This window comes from Prunus avium, chromosome 1 (assembly GCF_965620075.1).
Source record: "Prunus avium chromosome 1, drPruAviu1.hap1.1, whole genome shotgun sequence".
Lineage (NCBI taxonomy): Eukaryota > Viridiplantae > Streptophyta > Magnoliopsida > Rosales > Rosaceae > Prunus > Prunus avium.
Genome location: NC_142284.1, coordinates 23,245,120 through 23,267,316, shown reverse-complemented (window position 1 = coordinate 23,267,316; position 22,197 = coordinate 23,245,120). Strand labels below are relative to the sequence as shown.

General features: G+C 38.6%; 1 non-coding gene and 3 pseudogenes across 2 annotated transcripts; all 4 read left to right on the top strand.

Annotated features, from left to right (window-relative positions):
- The first annotated feature begins 2,579 nt into the window (after positions 1 to 2,579).
- Positions 2,580 to 2,686, top strand: LOC148297608 (small nucleolar RNA R71). The gene has a single exon (XR_015833316.1). It is a non-coding gene; the product is annotated as a small nucleolar RNA R71 (small nucleolar RNA).
- Positions 2,687 to 8,473: 5,787 nt separating this feature from the next.
- On the top strand, positions 8,474 to 11,352 carry LOC110771183 (uncharacterized; annotated as a pseudogene).
- A 1,039-nt stretch (positions 11,353 to 12,391) lies between these two features.
- On the top strand, positions 12,392 to 18,724 carry LOC148297607 (pentatricopeptide repeat-containing protein At2g13600 pseudogene; annotated as a pseudogene). The gene is made up of 7 exons (XR_015832838.1): positions 12,392 to 12,619; positions 12,756 to 12,870; positions 13,320 to 13,375; positions 13,689 to 16,455; positions 16,695 to 16,798; positions 16,894 to 16,959; positions 18,328 to 18,724. The product of XR_015832838.1 is annotated as a pentatricopeptide repeat-containing protein At2g13600 pseudogene (transcript).
- Positions 18,725 to 21,632: 2,908 nt separating this feature from the next.
- Positions 21,633 to 21,971, top strand: LOC148297606 (uncharacterized; annotated as a pseudogene).
- The last annotated feature ends 226 nt before the right edge of the window (positions 21,972 to 22,197 follow it).

The following is a 22,197-nucleotide window of genomic DNA, read 5'->3' as shown; positions in this document are numbered from 1 at the left end:
TGTGTTGGTCTTCAGGAGCGATGGCAATTTGATTGTATCCTGAATAGCCATCCAAGAAGCAGTAGTAACTGTGACCTGCAAGACGTTCAAGCATTTGGTCAATAAATGGTAATGGAAAATGATCTTTTCGGGTGGCGGTATTTAATTTTCTATAATCAATACAAACACGCCATCCCGTTTTGACACGAGAAGGAATAAGTTCATTTCCCTCATTTCTTACAACAGTTATTCCTGACTTTTTAGGAACCACTTGGACCGGGCTTACCCACTTGCTATCGGAAATAGGATAAATTATACCCACATCCAATAGCTTCAGAATTTCTTTTCGGACTACCTCTGTCATGATTGGGTTTAACCTGCGTTGAGCATCCTTTGTGGGTTTGGAATCAATTTCCAGTAAAATTCTATGCATGCATCTTGTTGGGCTTATTCCCTTGATGTCCGCAATACTCCAACCAATTGCTCCCTTGTGTTCTCTTAACACTTGCATCAACTTCTGTTCATTTTCCACATTGAGATTGCTAGCAATAATCACGGGCAATGTCTCTGTTTTACCTAAATAAACATACTTCAAGTGGGATGGCAATGGTTTGAGCTCTAACTCGGGTGCCCTGTCAAGAGAAGGAACAAGCTTTTCAGTATTGACTGGCAAAGGTATAAAATTTGGAGTGTACTTACGTGGTATGGCTGGACATGCATCAAGGAATTTCACAGCCTCAAGTAACTCATTATCAACAATTTCAGCAACTTGAGGATTTTGTGTCAACACCTTTTCTAATGAATCTGTACCATGAGTACTATTAAATGTATTTTGCACAATATGACACAATGTATCAATACGAAAACATTCATGTTCATCATTGGGGAGTTTGAAGGCATCATAAACTTTGAACTTTATTGTTTCCCCTTGAACTGTCATTGTCAATGTTCCTTGTCGAACATTGATCACAGTATCTGCAGTGGCCATGAAAGGGCGGCCAAGAATCAATGGAAGATCCACACCCGGAATAGGAGCTTCTTCCATCTCTAGCACCAAAAAGTCAGCTGGTAAAATGAGATCATTTACTTTCACAAGTACATCTTCCAAAATTCCTCTTGGATATCTCACTGATCGGTCCGCCAATTGAATGCTGACAGAAGTTGGTTTAAGATCACCTAAGTTAAGGGCTTCAAAAACAGAATAAGGCATCAGATTAATTGAAGCACCTAAATCAAGTAAAGCTTTGTCAAACAATTTATCTCCAATTATGCAAGGAATTGTAAAACTTCCTGGATCTTTCAATTTGGGAGGGAGCTTCCTTTGCAAAACAGCAGAAGCTTTTTCCGTTAGTGCAACCGTTTCATGATCTTGGAATCTCCTCTTGGTGGTACAAAGGTCCTTCAAAAACTTTGCATAACTCGGAATTTGCTTGATTGCATCCAAGAGAGGAATATTGACTTGCACTTTTCTGAAGGTTTCCAATATTTCCTTGGCTTGTTGAATTTTTTTGGAACTCATAAGCCTGTGAGGAAAAGGAGCACGTAAGATTTCTTCGTCAGTAGGTTCACGACTTACCTTCTCCTTTCTTGCCCTTCTTGCAAGTTCATGCTTTGGGATCCACTCGGATGAAGAAGCTGCTTGCTTATCTCTCTCTTTGTTGCTTTCATCCTTTTCTTTAGGCTCAGCCACTTGTTCAACCTGCATGTCATCAACATTGTGAATCAAATCTTTAGAACCATTTATTTCACCAATTACCTTACCAGTTCTCAAGGTAACTGCTTGAACATGCTCACGCCCAGTTGGATTAATCTCTGGTTGGCTAGGCATCATACCAGGTTCCCTTTGACTCAAAGCTTGAGCAATTTGCCCCACTTGATTTTCTAGATTGGAAATGGCCTTATCCGTTTTCTGCATGTGGGTGTCATTCCTCTGCATGTAGCTTTTTGTCTCAGTGATGAAACTATCTGTGTTTCTAGCCATGGAAGCAACAAGTTCTTCCAAAGATTTTCCTGTAGATTGTGGTTGAGGTGGTGGTTGTGGTGGATTGTAGTAGTGCATTTGACCATGAGGTGGGCGAGTATGTTGTTGACCATGAGGTGGGTGAGTTGGCCCTTGAGGTGGTTGAGTTGGCCCTTGTTGAACATTAGAATTGTCACTCCACCTGAAATTTGGATGATTTCTCCACCCCGGATTGTATGTTTGTGAGAAAGGATCATTCTTAGGCCACTGATTTCTCTGAAATGAGCCCACTGCATTTGCTTCCTCATGTGCCAAGGGACAATCTTCAGTGTCATGACCAATTGTGGAGCAAAATGCACAAACCTTGGATGATCCCGGTGCCAATTTCTTCACCATGTTGGTTAGGTTTGCAATCTGAGCTTCCATACTAGAAAGGGTACTTACATCATAGGATTCCCCTTTTCTGACTGGTCTTTGCCTTGAATTATATTGGCGAGCATTTGCAGCAACAAGATCAAATATTGCTCGCAATTCTGTTGGAGTCTTGGTCATTATAGTTCCTCCTGCAGCTGCATTCACATTATTTTGGTCCGCTTCAAAAAGTCCTTCATAGAAGTGTTGCATTAGAAGCCAAGCTTGTATGTTATGATGCGGACAAGTGATTAGAAGCTTCTTGAAACGGTCCCAATAATCCTGGAAGCTTTCTCCCGGCCTTTGCAGAATTCCTGTAATCTGACTTCGGAGTTCATTTGTCCTTTGTGCTGGGAAAAAATGTTGCAAGAACTTTGAAGCAAGATCCGTCCATGTTGTGATGGAATTTGGAGGTAGATAGTGAAGCCATTCCTTTGCTATATCCTTTAAACTAAATGAGAAAAGTCTCATTCTTATCTCATCACTACTCATGCCTTCGATCTTTATTGTGGAACACACTTCCTCGAAGTCTAGGATATGTGCATTAGGATTTTCTCCAGGATTTCCCAAGAACTTAGGCAATATGTGTATCATGCCCGATCTCAACTCAAAGTTTTCCAAAGTGCTTGCGGGATATACTATGCAAGATGGTTGTCCAGTTGTTGGCGGTGAAGAGTATTCTTGCATAGTAAGTTCCGCATTTGCAGCTGCTGCCGCCATTGGTGAAGGTGGAGGTGACTCGACTTTTGGTGAGCTTGGTGATGATGAAAATGGCGAGAGTGAAAAAGGCAATGGAGTAGACACAGCTAGTTGGATGTTCCTTTCTCTCAAAGCTTGAGCTTGGATATCTTCTACAGTGCAATCTAATGAAATATCCAAATTCAGAAGGGACATAAGCAAAATGTTCCTGCAATAAGAAGAAAACAAAAACAAACTCAAATAAAATGAAATGACAAACAAGGAAAAAAAATGAAAATAAAATTAAGTACTCTAAATATACTCAAACAAAACATATAAGCAACCGTGCCAGTTCCCCGGCAACGGCGCCAAAAATTGTTGCATTCCTAAAAGGACACAATTTAATGTGCAAACAACCAATTAAAAATACCCGCAAGTGCACGAATCTATCGAAGTATAGATTGTATAAGTACGGGGTCGATCCCACGAAGAACTTGTCGGTTGCCTATAAGTTCTAATTCGAGTACAAAAAGAACACTTAACTAACACACCACAATGCACAAATGAAAATTTTAAACTAAAAAGAAATATAAAAGAAACAAACAAAACAAAACAAAAAAAGAATTGTGCTGTGAACAGTGACCAGCGACCGGTCGTTTGTTAAGAGCGACCGGTCGTTTTTTTGTCTGGAGACCGGTCGTGAGGTAAAAGCGACCGGTCGTTTTAGTACAGAGTCAAAACTTCAGAATTGTGTGCTGAGCGACCGGTCGTGAGACACTAGCGACCGGTCGTTTTTGGGCAGAGTCGTTTTCTCTGTTTTTTTCCAGTTTCGACCTCTATCCAGTGTTTAGCCTATAACTTTCCAACCGTACGTCCAAAATTCACGTTCTTTATACGGTTGAATTCAGCACAGAAAATGGAAGAACACAACGCGGACCAAAAGTCCAAAACAATTACGGAAACAGATAGAATTTAGTAACAAAGACACGTAACGTGTCAAACACGCAACTCACACACACAGTGGGGGGGGGGGTTTTGATTTGTTTGAAGTAACCTATTTCTATTGCATGAAAGTAAATGGACTTTGAAATTAAATGAGAATGGCGGAGATGAATTATCAAGATGTGAAATCAAAATGTAACAAACACTAGGGTTTCGGAATCCACCCTAAACAATTCTACCCAAGTTCATGAATACTCAAGTAATGAACTCTAAACGTGTTGATGAAGATGTTCGCAATCAAGACCATGGGTCGTGGCTCAAGACGCATTGATTCTCTCTAATATACGTAAAGTGCATGGTTCGTGCTACAATACTTGTGCCCTCCTCATAACCGAACCTAGGTATGGTTCGTACTTCGATTCAATTACAAGGAGAACCCATTAAGTTCAAAGAGAATATGAACATCACAAGAATCCTAATAGCATGGTGTTTACATTAGGTATTCAAGAAACCAATTCACATAGATGATTCTTACTTCATCCATTTATTGCTTAGGATAACATGAGGATACACATAATCCCAACAATCTCAAGAAGCATGCTTTCAAAGGTGATCAATCAAAGAAGAACATACATCAAGGATAGATTAATTTGGTGAATTGGAATTCATCAACAATATCTAGAAATTCATACACTCAAGCATCAAAACAAAAAGGTAATCATGTTTAGGGCTTCAACCTAAGCCCTAGCTATGGAGTTTAGTTCCTCATAATCATTTCAAACACAAATTCAAAATGAAATTAGAAAGAGTTTACAGATTTTCAGAAAATGATGAAAGCTTCAAGATCATCAATGGTGGAAGTCTTCTTCTCCACTTTTCTTGACTGCACCTTGGCTTTCTCCTAGCTCCAAGCTCCAAAATCTGCTCTCAATTCTGTAGAATGGTGGAATACCCTCTCTCCCGTTGCAAAAACTCCCCCAAATCTGATTGCAATCCCTTTTGACTTCTCTCTCTCCTCCTTTCCAGCTTTTCTTTTAGTATAAAACTTATTCTTTCTCTAAAGCTATTGCCCATTGTCCCCTTGCAAATGATGAAACCTTGTTTTAAGGTATAATCCAAGGCTCCAATTGACTCAGGAAATGCCACTCAAATGCAATCCATTGTTACCAAAAGGTGTGGTAACAAGTAGAAATAAAATGCTATTAAGTGGGGGTGAAAACTGGGCCAAAACAAACATCCAGAGCCAGCGTCAATTGTCCGATCAGCTGGATAGGCTACACTTGCCCAATGGAGCTCAAATTTGGATATGTTGTAGTTAACATCCATTGGAACAAGTCTTATGAAGATCATCACCTCATCCAAGGACCGGAACATGCTGATCCAAGGCCACGAAGTTGACCTACGAAAATGAACAAAAACAGAATTTATATCAAATAATGCACTTTTAGCTCATTTTCATACAAACCAAGGTAAAACCTATTAAAACACAAAAAAGAAGTAAAAAGCTATAAAATGTCAAGAAATAACTCAAAATAGTGGGTGAATAACATGAAAAATCATGTGTAAAAATGAACCGAACATGAATCCCAGGCTTGCACCCAGAGTGTATAGGAGTGTTTGAGGATGGATGGAGAGGGTTTTGTGGGGTTGTGAATCCCAGGCTTGCACACTCTGAATGAGGAATGGAATTGGTATTTATAGGGAGAGGGAAGTGAGAAATCAGAATTGAATATAGCTAATGCATACAACACTTGTATTAGAAAATCAGAATTGGTTGTTGCACTTCACCAACAAATCCCACCAGCAGCCATAGCTCATATTCATGTCAGCATGACCAAGCTTCCAACCAGAAATAATAGCTCATGCCTAGCTCATCATGACCAAGCAACAATTAGGTCATCCTCCTGTCAGCATGATGTGTATAATAATAAATAATAATAATGGATAAGAATTGGTCCAGGTTGGCTTCTTCTTCTTCTCTATCATTCTGTCCCTTTCCTTCCTTCCCAATTCAATGAATCATTGGATTGGATGAGTGAATCTTTTCTATATACAGTATTCTTCTTCTTTTCTTTGGAATTGAACTATTCTTTTTCTTGGTACTATTTTCAATCAATTGTCCTTCTCTGCTTAAAACCCTGAATTTCTCTGGTTCTGTGTTTCTACTAACTTATATTGGCGATATTGAAAGAGCGGAGGAATAAAATGTGCATAGGTAAATTTGAGAGTTAAAATCTAAAATTAAAGTAAGAAACGTGCGTGGTCAGCCTTTTCACTAGCATAATCTCATTACATCTCGAAGAGAGATGTTAACACGTAACACGTTATTTATACTCATGTAAAAAGAGTGAGGATGCACTATGGACACCAAAACTTTATGTATCAAGAAGAAAAATTCATGATCAAATTTTATTGATACAAAAAAGGAAGATACTGAACAAGACTGGTTTCTTCCTTTTGAAAACTTCTTTGTTTGACCAAATAGACTTACGAGTCTTACAAAGAAACTCGCATTCTTCTGGTAGACTCTTCCAAATTCTAAGATTATTGTGTGTTTCCAACAAGACTGTCTACAGTAGGCAGAAAAAGATAAATAAAAAATAAATAAATGCATGAAATAAAAATAGGCCAACTAACTCTTTCTTCTTAGTCAACAATATCAGCCAACTTGAAAAGATTGCTTTCAAGGTTAACAACTTCTCTTTGTTATTTGATTTTGGATTAGTGGTCAACTAATCCTAAACTATACGTTGACGAATACCACGCATGGAAATAATGCATTATTTTAGTGTAATGGAACACCCACACACAGAAATGTATTAAAAATAGTTGGTTGGATTTAGTATTTAAATGATGTAATTAGAGGTCGACGGCAAGCCCTATGGGAATAAAAGCACGTCAAGGAAAGACTTTGGAATCTCTATATCAACTTCCAGCCGGCTTCTTGCTTCACCAGAACGTGAGTTTTACCTAAAAAGAAAAAAGAAACGTGGGCTTGAACCAACATGCCCAGCCTTGAGAATAAAAGTAATATAAAGTGATAACACGTTGATTTTTTTAAAATCAGCTTTTATTCTTCTTTTGTACTCGTGCTGTTTTTACACAGAGTCGAAGAAGTTTGAGAAAAGCTGGAGCGATCGGTCGCAAGGTATCCAAAAGGTATCCGCGACTGGTCGCCCAGAGTTGCTGTTTCGGATTTCCTCGAGTTTCTAACTCTATTTTCAATGGCTATCACTTTCCACCGAATTGCAAGGACCCTAGGGGTCACCTATGAGTCAAATAGGGGTTGGCAATCAGTTGGGAAGTTTGAGGGAGCATTGAAGGATGTTTGTTGACTTGCTTCAAGGAGTACCTACCCTATGACTCTATATATGGTGGCTGAACATGCAGCTACAAATGACTAGCCTTTGGTCTGCCCAAGTTGTGGTCCATGTCTGGAAACCAAGGGCAGAATGTGAGAGGAAAGAAGGAGTCTTTTCTCAAGTCCAAAGGTTTGTGTATTAAAGGGAAGATGAAGCAAGACAACAAGAAGTGTGGTTAATCTCAAGGTGGTCAAGTAGCTGGGAGCTATTGTGTTCAAAGGAGGTTAACTCACCAAGGGAGAAAGAGAGAGAAGGCAATCAGTTCAAGTTAGAGCTGAGTTGTAGTCTTGTAAGTCTAGACACCAAAGGGGGAAACACAAAGGGTTGTAAGAGTGTTCACAAGTGCATCAAAGTGTTGAGCAAAGGGGTGAGAGAGAAAAGAGAGCTTGGGAGAGAATAGAGTTCTAAGGGGTACCTACCCTATGGCTCTAGATAGGGTGGCTAAACATGCAGCTACAAATGACTAGCCTTTGGTCTGCCCAAGTTGTGGTCCATGTCTGGAAACCAAGGGGAGAACGTGGGAGAAAAGGATGGAGCCTTCTCCTTGGTCTAAAGGCTTGTGTATTAAAGGGAAGAGGAAGCAAGACACAATGGAGGTGGTTAATCTCAAGGTGGTCAAGTAGTTGGAAGCTATTGTGTCCAAAGGAGGTTTAACTCACCAAGGGAGGAAGAGAGAAAGGGCAATCAGTTCAAGTTGGAATTGAGTTGTGGTCTTGAAAGTCTAGACACCAAAGGGGGAAACACCAAGGGTTGTGAGAGTGTTCACAAGTGCATCAAAGTGTTGAGCAAGGAGTGAGAGAGAAAAGAGAGCTTGGGAGAGAATAGAGTTCTAAGGGGGTTTTCTTTGTAAACCAAAGTTGTAACTTATTCTTTTATTAGTGAATTTCTCAAGGGGATCACCAAGAGGATGTAGGCAATTGCTGAACCTCTATAAATTCTTGTGTCACTTTGTGCTTGGTTGGTTTCTCAAGTGTGTGTGTGTGTGTGATTCATCCATTGCTATGTTTGTCACAAACTCCATTAACAACAAGATCATTAGGGGGAGAGTGAAAGTGCAAGTGCCATTTTCACAACAGAACGCATACGGAAATTTGCAAAACATTATCAAGTTTTAGATTTTCCAGGCGAGTAAACCCCAGCCATGGCTTCCTTCAAGGACGCAGACCCAACCCTAGGGTTCTTAACCCGAAAGGATGCCGACGTCATGCTACCACGACCCACTAGGATTAAGAACAAAACCCCGGCCCCTGTTCAAAGTACCGCAGAGCAAATCCTCCGTGAGGCACGTGAGTGCCAGGAGGCTGAAATCCGACCTCCCAAGCAGAAGATCACTGATCCCACCGAGCTCGCAGATTACCGCCTCCGAAAGCGCAAGGAATTCGAAGACCAAATCCGGCGCGTGAGGGGGAATGTCAGAGACTGGATCAAGTATGCGCAGTGGGAGGAGTCCCATAAGGACTTCGAACATGCTCACTCTGTTTGGGAGCGTGCCCTTGAGGTCGATCACCGGAACTCTACCCTGTGGCGCAACTATGCTGAGGCGGAGATGAAGAACAAGTTCATTAACCATGCAAGGAATGTGTGGGACCGTGCCGTCACCCTCTTACTTAGAGTTGATCAGATTTGGTACAAGTATATTCACATGGAAGAGATTATAGGGAATGTGGCTGGTGCTCGGCAGATATAGGAGAGGTGGATGAATTGGATGCCGGACCAGCAAGGCTGGCTCTCTTTCATCAAGTTTGAGCTTCGCTATAATGAGATCGAGCGTGCTAGAGCGATTTTCAAGCGTTTCGTGCAATGTCATCCGAAAGTTGGTGCTTGGATTCGGTATGCCAAGTTTGAGATGAAGAATGGTGAGGTTGGGAGGGCAAGAAATGTATATGAGAGAGTAGTGGAGATCATGGGCGATGATGGGGAGGCCGAGCAGTTATTTGTGGCTTTCTCTGAATTTGAGGAGCGGTGCAAAGAAACTGATAGAGCAAGGCGTATTTATAAATTTGCACTTGATCATATACCCAAACAAAGGGTTGAGGATTTGTACAAAAAGTTTGTGTGTTTGGAGAAGCAATATGGAGATAGACAAGGCATTGAGGATGCGATTGTGGGAAACATGAGATTTCAATATGAAGACGAGGTTAGGAAGAATCCTCTTAATTACGATTCCTGGTTTGATTATATAAGGCTATAAAAGAGAGTGCAGGAAAAAAGACAGAGTTAGAGAGGTTTATGATAGAGAGGTTTATGAGAGAGCTATTGCTAATGTTGATGCTCAAAATGGTTCGGCCAAGATTGAGTCCAACTTAGTGATGAGGTGTGGTGGATGATGGGTGAAGGTGAGGACCTTTAGCATGATAAATATATGAAAGACAAGATATATGTGGTTCACCCTTAATGAATGGGCTACGTCCACGGAGAAGATGTTCTCATTATGATAATGTTTACATTTGTACAAGGGGATTAGACCCAAAGATAAATGGAAGAAGGCCTAGGGCCTAAGGTACAAAGATAGGAATCTGAAGACTAGGGGTCAAGTGCCCAGGTCCGGATACCCAGGACCGGTTTCTACAACACCACAATTGGAAATAACACTGACAGAGTCTGTGGACAAGCACTTTGTAGAGGGGATGTGAACTTTACAGTTTGTCAAAATTGCATCTATGAGGCGAGCCAGGAGCTTTTCAAGAGTTGTGATACGAATGATGCAATGATGTGGTACGAAGTATGTCAAGTCTGCTATTCCTTCCAGATGTTCTTTTCATTGATGGTTTACGTTGGAAATTATCCAAAGCAGGATAGTCGGGAGAAGAGAGTGTCAAATCCGGGTAGCTTTAGTCATGTTTTGATTTATTTGATGAAAAACCTGTCCGATGAGGCTGTCTTTAATCCTTCTAAGCATATGTTTGCAACTGGGGAAGTAAAATTTTCAGGGAAAAAAAATATTTATGGTTTGCAACAGTGCACGAGAGACATCTCTGAAAGTAACTGCAAAACATGTTTGGTTTTTGCTTTAGGGGATCTTTGGGCTTGCTGCTCTTCTAGCCAAGGTGCTGCTCTTTAGCATGGGAAAGTGATATATGTGATGCATAAAATTAATTGCATGGAAGGTCAGTCCATGGCATTGCAATGTTATGTTGTAATAAAAAAACAGTTTCTCCATATTGTAAAGTAGTAGAAGCATCACAGACATGCAATGCATGTAGAGTGCGATGCAAGTAATTGACAAGTAGAAAGAGAAGTCATGAAGGTCCGCATTCTTACGTACTCTCCTTTCAATTATATGTAAAACTCAGTTTGGGATTTTCCTATCTGATTGTAAGAGTGAATTTCGCAGCAAGCAATTTCAGCCATTTCTAATTTCTTGTGGTATGATAAAAAATAATGGTATTTTTTCTTTTGGTTGAAAAGGCTGATATTTCGTAGAAAAACAATCACAAAGAGACATTACAAAGGGTGTAGGAGCAAAGCAGCCCATCTCCCAAAGGAAGCTCGATAGAACAGAAACAGAAATAGACTACTTCAAAACACAGCCCAAAAGTGTATTCAATTTAGATTTTAAATGATTTTAAAAGAGTTATAAAGTTTATGGAGTTTAATTGAGTTTAATTGAGTTTAACTGAATTCTACAAACTCCACATATCTTTTGATTGAATTCGTGTATAGATTTTAACTGAGTTTGTTAGAGTTTTATTATTGTTTTTAATGGAGTTTATAGCACTCAAAAAACAAAGAGTTTAGGGTTGATGATGGTGGTGGTGATGACAGTGGTGGTGATGGTGGTGGCGATGATGGTTTGTGGGTGATGGTGGGGAAGGTTGTGGTGGCGGTGATGGTGATGATGCTGACAGTGGTTGTGGTGGTGGTGACGGTGGGGGTGATAGTGGGGGTGGTAATGGTAGTGGCGATGGGAGTAAGGGTGGTGGTGGTGACAGTGGCAGTGATGGTGATGATGCTAGCGGTAGTGGTGGTGACGGTAGGGATGATGGTGGGGCTGGTAGTAGGGTTGGCGGTGAGTGGTGAGGGTTGGCGGTGAGTGGTGGTGTGGGGGGGTTTTGAATGCACCCAAACTTTTAAGAAGTCTTTTAAAGTCATGATTGAATACACCTAAATTTGAATGGAATTTAAAAAGTCTGAATTGAATACACCAAGAATTGTATAGACTTCTATAAGATCGTGAATGAATACACCTGAACTTTTAAACTTCTTTAAAATCTGTTAAAAGCCTAGCTCAAAGACAGTCTTCACAGTGACAAATGTCGAAACTCCCTTAGAGCATTTCCACCCATTTGTCATGGTAAAAGGTAAGGGGAGGCAAGAGTTGTTACTATTCAAACAAATAATGCATGTCTTAGAAATTTTTTTGCTGGTTTTCCACCTATTGCCATGGCAACCACTATTCACATGAGATATGATGAGAGGAATTTGTATAGAGTTTTGATGTGGGAAGTGAAGAATATGACTAGGTATTTATAAATAAAAAGATTCTGAAATTTTTGTTATTTTTTTCAATTTTCTTGTTATATAAATTGATTGCTTACTTCATAATGACGTCAGCGTTAAATCATCTTGCCCAGGCAGCAACCGAAGCAAGTCTTGCCTTGGGCCTTGCCCAGGCTGGTGGAGCCCAGTGCTTGTCCTGGTAAGCCTTACCCGCTGGAAATAGGATTAGGGTCCTAGAGAGCCTCTTGCCTGGGCTAACCCCTCCCACTGGAAATGCTCTTAGTGTTCCTCATTCATGACCAAGGGATGGGCATGGAAGGTCATCCCTGCTCAAAACATGCAAAAGTGAGGATGGAGGTCTGGATATCTAGATTTCCAGGGCTCATCCTCAATAGTGCCAGTGAGGCCAAATGGTCCGCCACTTGATTTGCCTCCCTTGGGCAGAAATTCGAAAGTCCTAGGCACCTAATAAATATTTATGTAAATTCCCCTCTCCCAAGTACTTGAAAAAAAAAATTCACTTGTATAAAAAAAAAAAAAAAAAAAAGCCTTTTTTATTTAAAACCAATTCAGTTCTAATCTTCCTATCTTATACACGACTAGCACCTAACTTTTAACCGTGGTAGCAATGTAACTTCAGATCAACCTTTGCTCTGCTTCTTTTCTAACCCTCGATATCTACCTCTAGTCGAAACTTTGTCCCGCTTTCAATTTTTGCCGGAGAAAACTATGAGTGTCTTTCCTATCTCTCAGTCTTCCTTGTTTTCTCTTTCCTTCCTCTCTTCTTTCATTGTGTCTTCGTCCCTCTCTTTCCATGCACGGCCCCATCCTTCTCCTCTCTCGCCATGTAAGTAACCCCCCAGCGCAGCAATGCACACAGCAATAAACCAATGCACGTCCCCAGTCGCTTTCTCTCTCATTTTCTCTGTTCTGTATGGGGTATTTTAACAACAGCATTTGCTTTTGCCTGTTCTTATTTGCAGAGGCCAGAGCTCAAGAAATCAGAAAGCTTCAGGCTTCGTTTGGTATCTGATTTTCATACAGTTTCAAGTCTTATACATGTGTTGATCCGAGTGTAACCAGCGCCGACGTGATACTGTGAGACCCAATACCCAACCAACATGTACCTTTTCATTCTTTAGAATCTATACCATCTCTTACACTACTTCCTTCTCTCTTTCTTTCACATTCATTTGTTGAGTAGTTGGCCAGAGGTTGAGGGAAATGTTCGGGCCAAAGTGTTGCATATATGGTGTTTGTTGAAACGTCTAAATGAGATCCAAAGTAAACCAAATACGCTTTCATGGTCTTTTAGACTTCAAAAACAATTTTCAGATACAGTACCAAACATTTCTCAGATTTTGCAGTAACTATACAGCCCAGATTTTTAGATTGTATCCTGTTTTTTTTTTTTGGGTTTTGTTGGGTAACAGATTTATCCTTGTTTTTGAATAGGAAATTTCAGATCATGAACCAAACTAGCCTCAGTTTGTTTTAGCTTTTTTCTAATCATATCTGCTTATGAGTTGCATTTTTGTCTCCTGCAGTCTGGTCACTCTTCTCCGACCCAACTAGCAATCACCAAGGATCTTGGATTTACAATGTAAGAGTTTTGACTCTCATTTTTAATATGTATATATGCATATTTTGTGGTTTTTTTAGTTTTAGTTTCTAGCTGCTATAATCTGGGTCGGTTTTCTCATTTTGATTCTTTATCAAATGTGGGTGCCATGGTTGTAGACAGAGGTAAAAATATTTAGTATATATATTGGCAAAGCGGTAGGATTTGAGTTAGGCAAAGGGCTATAGTCAGGGGTAGTTATCGGTACAAAAGTGATGCTATTTTATGTTTGTACTCCTGTACTGCGTTCTTCTTTTTATTTATGTGTTTAACATCGAGTTAGGCAAACTCGCAGAAGTCTCTGAAGCGGAGAAGCCTAATATCTCCAGTGATGGGGATGCTGCCAATTCAACCCCTGAAGTATATCCTTCATCTCTCTCGCCTAAATGTTCGTTATATATCATCGACGCAAGAAAATCTCTCAACAAAGCTCATTCTCTGCAACGACCCCTCCCTACAACAATCTTACATGGAATTGTCACAGACATTCTATGAAGCCATGAAAGCTTGTGCATCTCTCAAGTCAATACCCATTGCCAGAAAACTCCATGCCCAACTCATTTCCATAGGATTGGACTCTGCTATTTTCCTCCAGAACCATCTCTTGCACATGTACTCTCAATGTAGCTTGATAGAAGACGCTCGTCGGATTTTTTACAGTATTCAGCATCCTAATGTGTTTAGTTGGAATACTATGATCAATGGATTAGTAGATTTGGGTCGGATAAGGGAAGCAAAGATCTTGTTCAATGAAATGCCTGAGAGAGACTCTGTCTCTTGGACTACAATGATGTCTGGCCATTTTAATAATGGGCAACCAGTGGATGCAATTAAAGTTTTTGCTGCAATGGTTCAGAATTGTGAGAGTTTTTCCGACCCATTTTCCTTCTCTTGCGTAATGAAAGTCTTGGCAACATCAAATTGGCTCTTCAGCTGCATAGTCTTACGGAGAAGTTAGAATTTGGAAACAACATGACTATTCAAAATTCGATTATCGATATGTACATTAAGTGTGGTGCATTGAGTTCTGCTGAGAAAATGTTTTTGAGGATCCGAAGTCCTAGTTTGTTTTGTTGGAACAGTATGATATTTGGTTACTCTAAACTTTAGGGGGTTCAAAGGGCTCTTCATATGTTTTTTCAAATGCCTGAACGTGACTGTGTGTCTTGGAACACCATAATTTCAATCTTTTCTCAGCATGGGTTTGGGGTTCAGAGTCTCAGTATGTTTGTTGAGATGTGGAACCAAGGTTTTAGACCAAATTCTATGATATATGCCACCGTACTTAGTGCATGTGCAAGCATATATGATCTGGAATGGGGTACCCATTTGCATGCTCGGATCATCCGTATGGAACCAAGTCTTGATGTCTTCGCAGGTAGTGGACTGATTGATATGTATGTGAAATGTGGACACTTGCATTTTGCACGGCAGGTGTTTAACAACATGACAGAACACAATGCAGTTTCTTGGACTTCTTTGATCAGTGGAGTTGTCCGGTCTGGACTTGAGGACGAAGCTTTAGTACTGTTTAACCAAATGAGAAAGGCTCCTATTTCCTTGGATGAGTTTACTCTCGCAACAGTTCTTGGGGTTTGTTCCGGCCAAAAGCATGTTTTAGTTGGGGAACAGCTCCATGGATATACAATCAAGGCTGGAATGATCTCTTCTATTCCTGTAGGGAATGCTCTTGTTACGATGTATGCAAAGTGTCAAAATACTCATAAAGCAAATCAGACATTTGAGTTGATGCCATTCAAAGATATAATATCATGGACAGCAATGATCACGGCATTCTCTCAAGTTGGTAATGTTGAAAAAGCTCGAGAGTATTTTGATAAAATGCCACAGCGAATTGTCATAACTTGGAATTCAATGTTAGCAACATATTTTCAAAATGGTTTTTGGGAAGAAGGCCTAAAATTGTATATTCTAATGCGAAGGGTAGAGGTTAACCCTGATTGGGTCACCTTAGTAACTTCAATCAGTGCATGTGCTGATTTAGCAATATTAAAACTTGGGATCCAAATTATAGCTCAAGCTGAAAAAATAGGGCTTGGTTCTAATGTTTCTGTCACAAATAGCATTGTTACTTTGTATTCACGATGTGGGCGAATTGAAGTAGCAAAAAGAGTGTTTGACTCAATATGTGACAAAAATTTGATTTCTTGGAATGCGATTATGGCAGGATATGCCCAAAATGGTGAAGGTAGGAAAGTGATTGAGATTTTTGAGAATATGTTGAAAACGGACTGCACACCTGATCATATAAGTTATGTATCTGTTCTATCAGGATGTAGCCATTCAGGGCTCGTAATAGAGGGGAAACACTACTTCAGTTCCATGACTGAAGATTTTGGCATCAATCCAACATGTGAGCATTTTGCTTGTACGGTAGATCTACTTGGCCGGGCGGGGTTATTAGAGGAGGCCAAGAATTTGATTGATACAATGCCCTTTAAGCCAAATGCTGATATATGGGGGGCTCTGCTTGGCGCATGTCGGGTTCATCGCAATTTAAAGTTAGCAGAAGTTGCAGTGAGAAATTTGCTTGAATTAGATATAGATGATTCTGGGAGTTATGTCCTTCTGGCTAATACATATTCTGATTGTGGACAATTAGAAGCTTTTGCGGATGTGAGAAAAGAGATGAGAAAGAAAGGAATTGAGAAAAAACCTGGTTGTAGCTGGATAGAGTTTAATAATAGGGTACATGTGTTCACTGTAGATGACACCCATCATCCACAAATGAAGGACATTTATAGAATACTTGAAGAGATAATTAAGAAGATAGAAGATACCGGTTGCTATGTCAATCCAATTAGCTCATTTCTTTCTCAGTATTATCACAGGGAAAAGCTTGATGTTGTTGTTGAGCTGCTTAGAGTGCCTGCTTGATGCCTATCTGCATAATGTGAAACCTTCAAGTTTCCCATGATTGTCACTTGATAATGAAGCTGATTTCCCTTGATACCTCAAAGGAGCTTATAGTGCTGGATAGATACCAGTTTCATCATTTGAAAGGTGGATTTTGCTCCTATGGAGATTACATGTGATCTCTGGTATGCAATATATTCTCTTACTATCTATGCATTTATCCTCTGTTCCTTGTGGCTACTGTTATCACTAGTTGTTTGAGGAAGACCACTTGTTTCGAGTAGATCTATTACTCTGTGACACATTTATTTACACTCATTTATGTATTCATCCACTAATAGTGAGTTTCTCTTTATGGAACTGCACCCTGAGAAAATAATGAGACCAGAAAAATTGATGGTTCATTTACACCTCTGTTTTGCAGAATGTGATTCTCTAGCCTTCACCTTGAAGACACGACATACGTAATGGATAGGTTCATAATTTTATAAGAGTCTGCTGTAAGCTGACAAAGTGATGGCTCATTTGGTAAACAATCCTTTTTATCCTCCTGAAAGTTATGTTCTTTTTTTCCATGTTCCTCTTGAACTATTACTCATGAATCATGATATCTAATATTACAGACGAGTTTCTTTATCAGCTGTGACAGTGGTCCGCATGTTCAGCATTTATTTGATGGCCCATGTAAGGTACTTAAATTTGAAAATTTGCAAGCTTTCTTATCACTTCAACTGGAAATATATTTTGATCTCTTTGCACATTTTCAGTCTTTGTTAGTCTCGTATTTTAACAAGGTTAAACAAATGGTTATACATTAGCGTTTTGGACATAATATTTCTATGGAAAAAAATGTGTACTAATTAACCAAAAGAGTGGGAATAAGCATTTGGACATAAGATGTTTGATGTGTACTATTTAAACATCATTAGATGTCTTTAGAAATCTGCATACGTTGTTGAATGTTACTATTATTAGTTGTAGCGTTATATGATTCATACAAAACTATAGCATATTGGCACTGACATGGCAAGATGTTGGCTGTAGGGTTATTTTTAAAAAGCAGAAATCAAAATCCAAAGATATATTGAACTTGGGTTGTATTTAGATGTGTGGATTTAAAATGATAGATAACGAGACTACTTAAATTTGACTATTTAAGATAGGATGGATTTCAAAACTTTAGAGAAAAAAAAAAATCATTTCAATTTTTCTCCCTGAATCACTTAAATATATAAATTTCTTTTTTTTATTTTTAAATTTCCTGTATTTTTAACATTTGATGCAAGCAATTAAACTAGGTAATCAAATCCAAATCTCCCATTGCAAATCCATATAAGGCAACCTTAGTGTTTCAAACAAAAAGTAAAGAAAGAAAAAATGTTTTTCTTTTTCAATTTAGTTTTGATGCAGGATTCACATTGCTTAATTTTTTCTTTCCCCTTCTCTTTTCTTTTCTTTTTTTTTTCCTTTTTGCAGACCATTGTTTCTTTTCAAACCCTTGTTTCTTAGCTTTCCTAGTTTTGGTTTTTATTTTTCTTCTAAAAAAAATCGTTTCTTTAGGTCACTCTTCTTTGTGTTTCAAGTGATCTATCTTTGACTATACTCAATTGCTTGCTTATTGAATATTAACTGCTTAATTTCAAGCAGCAAACTAGATGGTATTTTGCTGCCGCCCACACCCAACTGCATATCCTTATCTTGCAATCACATAGTTTTAATCCTTGCTTCTTCTGATGCGTTGTTTTGTCCCACGGTATGTGTTGAAATTCAGTAAATATTTTTCATCTAGAACTCAGCATATGAGGTATGCCAGGTATAATGTAATCATGCCTTTGTTGATTTCATATTGCAGAAACCCATGTTCTGGTGCTAGTTGATGCAATTTTGAATAATTAATAGAGCCTCTAGTATCCAGTTCCACCTTCATATGATCCACATGGGCACTGAGCCCTCTGATTTGCTTGACTTATGAATGGAACATTCAGATTTTTCAAGCAACATTTTAAAGTTCCCACCCATTAATGTGAATTTCTCATGGGTTTTTTTTTTCTTTGTAGGTACCAATTTCTGAGTTTGGATGTCATAAGGAATACCAGCCATGGTCATTAAACTCGCCAAAACGAGTTAATTTACAATGCCATGGGACCTTGGTTCTCAATGAGAAGTGAAAAATAGGACTGCTTGCCTTCATAAATATTTTTGCGCAGTCCACGATTGGCTGCCAATAGCTCAATGCAAGCCAGTGGGAGAAGCCAAAGTGTGTTTGTTACAGCCATTTTGAAAAGTAAAGGGGCTTGTAGATCTAGTGGTTAAGATAAAGAAGAATAACCTAACCTTTAGTGGTTGTTAAATGCGCATTAAATCCCTTTTCCCTTCATATAAGCTGACAATCTCAATTAACCTGTAAATTGTGCTTCACCCGATTTTAAAAATACCATTGTTTTTCATAGAAAAGAGGCTAAGGCCAGGGAAAAGGGTGGCGATCGTCTGAACATTGACTTGAGCTTGCTTGAGATGCGGGATAAGTGCTCTATAACTAAAACATGGATTTCAGGGGTAAATGATTTTACCCATTGAAAGTTGTACGCCGGTTAATGTGTACACTATTAAGCCAAAACATCGAATTTCTAATGAATGACTTCAATAAGCAACCAAGGATTGCCAAAACAATGAGAGAACCCAAAATTATTATATGAGCCAATAAATTGTAAGAACACCCACTGCTGCTGCCATAACATGATTGATTAGAGCATAAATTCCAATTACACGTTGGATTTTTAATCTTAGTGTTCTATTGCCCCCTTAAACTCTGTTGAATTTAGCATCAACTCGTCTATTAATATACTAGGAAGATTAGATCCTGGTCCTACATCCATTTTCCTATACAAAAGTTCAATAACCTTTTGTCAACGGAGTCTAACCTAGTGAAAAAGGGTCTTGACTTACAAACCAAAGGTCTGCGTGTGTATCAAAAAACATTATCCTTAGAGTTTAGATTATCGCTTGTACTGAAAAACGGCTCAATAACTTTTATTGTCGAATTAATTTTTTGAACCATTCTCGTCCAAAAAAAAGAAGAAGATAGAAGATAGTTTCTGTTTGGGCTTGGGGCTTCGGGCTTGGGGCCTCAAATTACAAAGGAAAAGAAGCCCAAACAATAAGAAAGAAGAGAGTTTTAGATGTCTTGGCTCATGTTTCCGTACTTATTGTTCTCTTTGTTTTCAACTCCAATTTCAGTTTGAGTTTGGTTCATTTCGTTTTTGGGTCATTGCTTATTTCAGTTTGAGTTTGTTGATCTTTTGCAAATGGTTTGTTTGAATTGGAACGGAATGCCATATAAATTTTCCATTTTGAATGCCCATATCCGGGTTACGTCTATTTTGCATTAATTTCTTCTGTGATTGGTTATTAGATTGTTGTTTCATTTAGGAGAGGGAGCCATAGCATCCCACCGCCTTTTCGTAATTAGCTGTGGGAGGACTTCAGGTGGGCTTAGCCTTGCTCATCTTAGTGAGTGGATCAGTTTTGATAGATTCAGTGTTTATTTTATTTGAATTATTTCCATTATCAGATTTTAGTATGTGATCTTTCACTCAGATTTATAGCATGTTCTTATCATATTGCAAATACATGCATGTCACTTCTAAGGGGGAGGGTGCTCATGTACCGGTTTTGAAACTAGTACTGATGATAAGATATATTTTATTATGTAACACAATTGTTTCATTTAAAATTGTATTTTCATGTAAGCCAAATATGAATCCTACAAGATGATTTTCGAAATGAGAACATTTTTTTGCTTTTTCTTCGCAACGGAAGTTCCGGACAAGTATTGCTTAGATTGTTGATTTTGCCTCAAAAGGACATTAGCATTGCTTAGATTGTTGATTTTTCTTTTTCCACTTTTTAAATGATTTTCCAATGTGAATAAGGTGTGGGACACAGTAGACACCTAGAATGAAATGATCATGCAATTTGTGAGTGTCCACGTATATTTGCACACTTCGCTTGTGATGACTGTTGGAGTAATAACAACACTATGTAGGATAAGGGACTAAATGCTAGTACGTATTTAAAGGACCCTGATAATGTGCACTGTTAGACATGGATAGACAAACTAAAATAATGAAAAGAATTCTATCAGAGCTAGAGAAGCGTCATATATGAGTACTTTGTCAGTGAATTAAACACTCTACTGAGAGGAGCAAGTGTCCTCCATGACATTTGCAATTACCTCAACAATTTTCATTTCCAAGGCAATTTTAGTATTTTCCTATCTTTTTCTACCGTTTCTACAGAAAGAGAACCACTCAGTTTTACATGGCTTTTGACTAATCATCCCCTAGAACTAACATTGAAAGTATGTTTTGGTCAATTGCGTCTAAGAAATTTGAATGAGTATCTAACTTGTTGTATGCTGGCAATGTTCTACGAGCATGGTAGTCATATAATTATGGTATGTTCGTATGATGGGCCAGTAACCTTTAGGGATTTATAATTGTATAAGTTGCTTTCTTAGATTTGGTCACATGTGCATAAAGATTGGTGCCTTGTTTCAGACTTATCATTTGCAATTTTTTGAAGCAGCATATAACTTATACTGTTATTACACTTGCTATCATGTTATGGTTGTAGTTGGTCAAAATTTTAAGAAACAGTGTTTAAGAAGGCTGCTGAGATCATATGGTTTAAACATGCTGTGCGACGTATTTTTTTTATTTTAATTTTTAACTTCTGTGTTGGTAGTTGTGATTTTTCCAAATCCTTAGGACTTTTCAGTTATTCGCATTAGTCTTTGTGTAATCTTAAAAGCCTAGACACAGAAAATTATAAGTGAATCACTAATCCACCCACGTGTTTGCTCCGTTCACATATTGATGTATTAGAAAACTGTGGCTCGATGCAGCCTGCAAAACTCTTATATGATTGTCTTCCATTTTTATGAACTTTAACATGACTCGTTTGTTTAGATAGTCAGAAAGGGAAAAAGAAAAGAGATATTTAGTCATATACTCATTCTTAGCACTAAAACTATAAATAAACCCTGCACCATTTAATTTCTATAAACAAACCCAAAAAACACCCAAAAAATGATAGCTGGCCCTATTGAATTTAATTTTGATTATTAAATTACTTTGATGCCCTATTGAGTGTTTTGGGTTTTTTTTATGAGGTTTTGGGGTTGGGTTTTTTTTAAGAAATCAATAGCAGTTTTGCAATTTAAAAGAAGTTAAAAGCCTTTTTGTTATGTTGTAAATAGGCTTTAGGTGTGTTTCTAAAATCCACTTCATATAGGGTTTTTTGTATAATTTGGGCTCCTATATTGGGTATAATAGTGAATCTCCCTAGGTTGTGCCGTTGTTTTTTCACTGATTAAATTTATGTGCCATCAACTAACTGACTGCATTTTCTGAAGCTGGGCAGGTTCTCCAAACATGGGAAACAAGCCTGTGAAGCAAGAAAGCGAAGAAATTTTCTTGAAAGTTGTTCTCCGTTGGACCGTACATATGTTAGGTGGCTTGCTCGAGATCTTGAGAGGATTCACGGCTTTACACCAGCTAAACCTCGTGCTGTGAAGCCCCCAGATCATTATATTGAGTACATGCATCTGAATGGATGGTTGGATGTGGACTTGGCTGATCCTGATCTAGCCCATTTATTCAAGTAGATAGTGAAGGTGATGTACTTAAAATAAATATTTGGGGGGAAAGAAAGATTTGCTTTGAACTAGATCATTGTTTAGTATTACTGGATTGGAATTTGAGTATATATCATGAGTTGTAGGATACCACAAATTTATATTTGAATGAAGCATCTCAAACCTCCGATTGATGAAAATTAGAGTTTGGAGAAATTAAATTAGAGTTTGGATAAAAATAAAACCCCAACTTTACAATCCGTAGAAGATGCTTCAAAATTATTTACAT